Source organism: Erythranthe guttata, chromosome 10 (genome assembly GCF_056151865.1).
Source record: "Erythranthe guttata isolate IM_541 chromosome 10, IM_541, whole genome shotgun sequence".
NCBI classification, from domain to species: domain Eukaryota; kingdom Viridiplantae; phylum Streptophyta; class Magnoliopsida; order Lamiales; family Phrymaceae; genus Erythranthe; species Erythranthe guttata.
In genome coordinates, this window is record NC_142542.1 from 4928834 (window position 1) to 4933643 (window position 4810).

Below are 4810 nucleotides of genomic sequence, written 5' to 3' on the forward strand. Positions count from 1 at the left end.
AGTGAATTTCTTTAAATATGGATGATGATGATGATCAGTTATGAAATGGTTTATAGGATCGGTTGTAGTCAAATGCCGAAAATTAAATTAAATTTGTCGATACTCGATTCAAGATCGTTCGTTAAAAGTTCGTTTGAGCTTGATTTGTCAACATAACAAATTAAGTTTGAATAAGTTTTTGTTCGAACTCAATGAGATATAGAAAGAATCAAACTATTCGAGCTCGATTCTTGCTAAGACTCGATTAAAGTTTACTCGAGCTGGAGTCGATTGTAAACCAAGCCGCACGCAAATTTAAAAGTTCAATCATTAAAGATGATTAAAAGATAATCAAAACATAACTATCACAAATAAAATAAAATGTGGGTCCATTTATTATAATTGCCACTACTTTAAAAAAAAAAAGATAATAAGAAAAATACTTGGAATAACTCAATTCATTGAGGTCAGGTGAAATGAATTGACCAAGGAGAAAGGCATGTATTCCACGAAGACTAATACTGACTCTTTAACAACAAATTGATTTTAAATTTTAAAATTAAATATAACACTCCGATTTAGGATTCTCGTATATTTTGCAGGCTATTGCACTAAAATAAAATTTACGCATCACACATATGTCGTTCTTTTGTTCAACAAATAACGTAACTTTAGATGAATCAACCCTAAAGTTGTTAAGGAGATCGTAATATAAAGAAACTTACAGTTAATCATATCTCGACCTAGTGATTGGCGCGGTAATACGTCGATTAGTTACATAATATTTTGATATGTATACATAAATTAATTAACTAATTTAACTATCGAGATTTTTTTTCCGTTTTACTTCAATTTGAAATTAAATTATCATCATCATATATATAAACAAAAAAAAATAAAAAAAAATTAGAATAACAATGTAAATGAGACATCTCTTCGAATAATTAACCAGCAAAAACCACCATTAAAAAATCTGGCCTAGCTCAAGGATGTAATTAATATATCATAACCTAGATTTAACAAAAGGGGTACTAAATCACACATTACTTTGTCAATTAAACCCCTATTTTTTTTTTATATATAATATATATAATATAATAAGTTAAGAAAAATAAAATAGTCTATTATTCGCCGTCAGAGCTTAGCTTCATCAAACCCTAGTTTTGGGCAACAATGGCGTGAAAGAAGCCGACGAAGACTTCTTACAAGACAACGGCCGCTCGTTATAACACTCCGAACCGGCGGCTTCAGAAACGACGTTCAAAAACTCGTCCAGCCCCATCCAGCGGAACCTCTCCTCGTCCTCCTCGAGGAACCGGACTACTTGTCGGAAAAAACCCGGTTCGCACGGCAGCACCAGGCCGCCGGCGGTCTGGAACCCGAACTCCTCCTCCGCCTGGTTGAGGAGTGCGACGAACACCGGGAGGTTCAGAAACCGGGTCGGGATGACGAACCTGACTCGGTTCGGACCCACGTAGACGGCCAGCGAGCCGGAGGGTGTGCGCCGGCGAGTCGATGTGGGCGGCGGCGGCGCTTCGGAGTCGGAGGAGGATGAGTAGCGGCCGTCTGGGCGGCGCGTGAGGCTCTTTGTTTTCCAGCGCTGGACTACGTGCCTCAGCCGTACGATTTGGGTGATCATGTTCACTTTCTTCATGGCTGAGGCCGCCATTGAATTAATCCTACGACGACTGGTTTTTCTTTTTTTTTTTTTTTTTTTTTGAATGAGATTTCTAGAGAGAGAGAGATTTCTAGAGAGAGAGAGAAGTGGAAATTAAAAGGGAGGAAAGAGTTGCAGTGGAAGTAGAACAATACTTTAAATGAAATTTGATTTGTTTGTGTTTACGGGTTTGCTTATTGTGCGCATTTACCATTATACCCCTGCCTTTTTATTTTATTTTATTATTAATAATACTATTAATTACAGTTATTAGCTGGAGAAGAATATCGAAATAAAAATAAAATAAAAATATAGGGAAGTGACAAATGGGTGTAAAGTGTAAACTTTATAAATATAAGTTTACGGTAGAGCCATTTCACTATTTGAGAACAACTCTTGATGCACATTAGAAATTAAATTTAATTTAATTATGGACAAATTACTCAATTGTATTAGTATAATTTAAAAGCCAACTACCACGACGAAAAAATATGGATAGATTATTAAAGCGGCTTTTTTATTTTATTTTATTTATGATTTTATCTCGTAATAAAAGTATTTTAAAGTTAATAACTTTTACTGTTTTACAGATTTTTCAATTTATGGTAAATCTTTATTTATTGCTTTTGTTACTCAAAAAATAGAATATTTATTTTATTTGTCCACATCGCAAATTGGTAAAAATTGTTCAATTGTTAATAACTTTTTGCCTTCAATTATTTTTTGTTAATTTAAATAAAAAAAATCTAATATAATTGCTTTGTATTAACTTTTTTACCTTTTAAATTATTTTTTGCTGATTTTCTTTCCTGGTGCACTATTTTTTTAGAAGGGATGATCTAACGATTTAAGTAAATTAGCTTGTGTTAATTAACCCAAATTCGAATCATTTTGTCAATGATCACTAGGTAGAACTTGTCACACATGGTTAGCCTAATGTGGTTTACGTATCTCGTATTGTTTGCACGCTATTAAACGAGAGTATATGTTTATCTAGTGTCTTTATATGATTGGATGCGTGTTACTTCATTAAAAAAAATTAATAATTAATTATTAATTAGTGAAAGAGACTGCTGATCTATTTGTTTAATTCATAATAATTAATTAATAGTGTGCAAAATGCTAAGCATTAGGCGTGTAATCAGCTAGCATCCAATGTTGTAATCATTGACCATTCTTGATTTCGAAAACATCAGCAATAAAATACAAAAACAAAACACTATGCTCAAAAAAATTCAAATTTTCATTAGAGCCCCCCAGTTTTTAAAAAGTTAAATTTCCAGTATTACATTTTGTTTGGGGGGGGGGGGGGTATATTTTCTAGGGGTAAATTGGAAATTTTGAAAGTTTTGAGGGGGCGAAGTGAAATTTTCTCTAACACTATTGTACGTGATTAGAGTTAAGAGATTGTCAAAGGAGTTATTCGTTATAATTTATGATATAGTCAAAATCCACAATTTTTTTTTTTCTATATATACATGTAATAATACTACAAGATCATAGTACAAAATTAAAACATTGATTTAATTTTACATCGAAGATCTCAAAATTAATTTGCATGTGGGATTTCGTTATATTTAGTCAAGAAGACAACCACAAATCAGGCCCCTAGTTTGTGCTAATGAAGACTCTTCCACATGCTCTAATTACTTAATTAATTAAAGATTAATTAGTAGTAATTTGAAAGAGTGACAAAATTTCATTTAATTAATATTAGTGAAAACAGTATCACAACTTACGAGTAAGTTTTGATGTTGCATGAATATTGAAGCCGAATATATTGACTTTGATAAGTCCTTCAAATATACGAAAACTAATTATATATTATATATTATATATTAAATTAATTGTTGAAATAAGAGGAAAATCAAAGCCGAGTCACATGGTCATGGCCACATTTGCAGATTTATTATATGATCTATTTAAGTAATTAAATAATTTATTATATGATATATTTATTTGGTGATTAATTGTGCAGTAGGTGAGGCGCAGTATGTTATTTTTATTTTTATTTTTATTTATGGGTAAATTACAATCACCTCTAAGGTATGGTCAATTTGTGAAAGAACCCCTCTTATTTGGATAATTACATTTATCCCTCAAGTATGATTTTTTCTTACATCTCAATCCGTATGGTGTCAAATTCAACATAATCATCCAGATTTCGTGGAATGTGCTCTAGTTTGTACTCGTTTTGTGTAAAAATACAGTTTATGATGCACCACAATCTGAGATATACAAGCCATAAAACACATATTATGATCATCTTGCCTCAAAATGTGGAGTTAGAATGAGATAAAATGGGTACAAAAGTGATAATTTGCCATATAATCTCGAAGATTCTACTAAGTTTGAAACCGCAAAGATGAACGTGTAAGAAGATTTATAGTTGAGGAGTGGTTGTAATTACCCAAACAAGAGGGGTTTGTTTTGTAATTTGATCATACCTCGGTTCGGTTGTAATTTACCCATTATTTATTTATTCGTTGCCATGCATAGTTTCATAGTACAATAGTTCTACCTAGTTTCAATTTTTGATTACTTGTCGAGAGTGAACTTCTGAGATTCGAACAGTGAACTTTTAAAAAATGAGTATTTTCAATATATGTAGGAGAGAGAGTAGGTCGATTTTTGAACTAGATTCGCCTAAACTCGAGAGCGGACATGTGAAAAGTATGTAAAACTCGGACCCGCCCAACCCCAATTTAGCGTAAATCTAGAAATGCGTCGACCCAGACCTAAATTATTTGATTTGTGCCTGATCTGTCAGACCCGTTAACAACAAATAAGACGTACATGCTCCTCTTGCCGGTGTAGTATTCGTCGTCGCCGAACCTCTCGGTCTCGATGCACCGGTACAACCACTCTGGCTATGTTGATTACGTAATTTTCGCGAGTTGTAATTACGATATTTTCGTAATTTTGTATTGTAATTTAAATTTATTAATGTTTGACTCTAACTTACTTTTGTTTTAATTTTTAATTTTTAATGATATATTTTGTTAATACCTCCTTAAATATGCATTATAAATTAAGCATTTGTGGAATGATTGTTAATAATTGGATTCTGTTAGGTGGATGAGAATTAAATTCAGATCACAACTAAAATCACCAAAAACCCATTACCAACTATTGCTCCTTCAAATCCTCTCTCTCTCTCTCTCTCTCTCACAC

The 4810-nt window shown here is 32.5% G+C and overlaps 1 non-coding gene across 1 annotated transcript; it reads right to left on the reverse strand.

Moving 5' to 3' along the window:
- Positions 1 to 891: 891 nt before the first annotated feature.
- Positions 892 to 1791, reverse strand: LOC105970796 (protein SMALL AUXIN UP-REGULATED RNA 51). Its single transcript, XR_016034063.1, has one exon. It is a non-coding gene; the product is annotated as a protein SMALL AUXIN UP-REGULATED RNA 51 (transcript).
- Positions 1792 to 4810: the final 3019 nt, after the last annotated feature.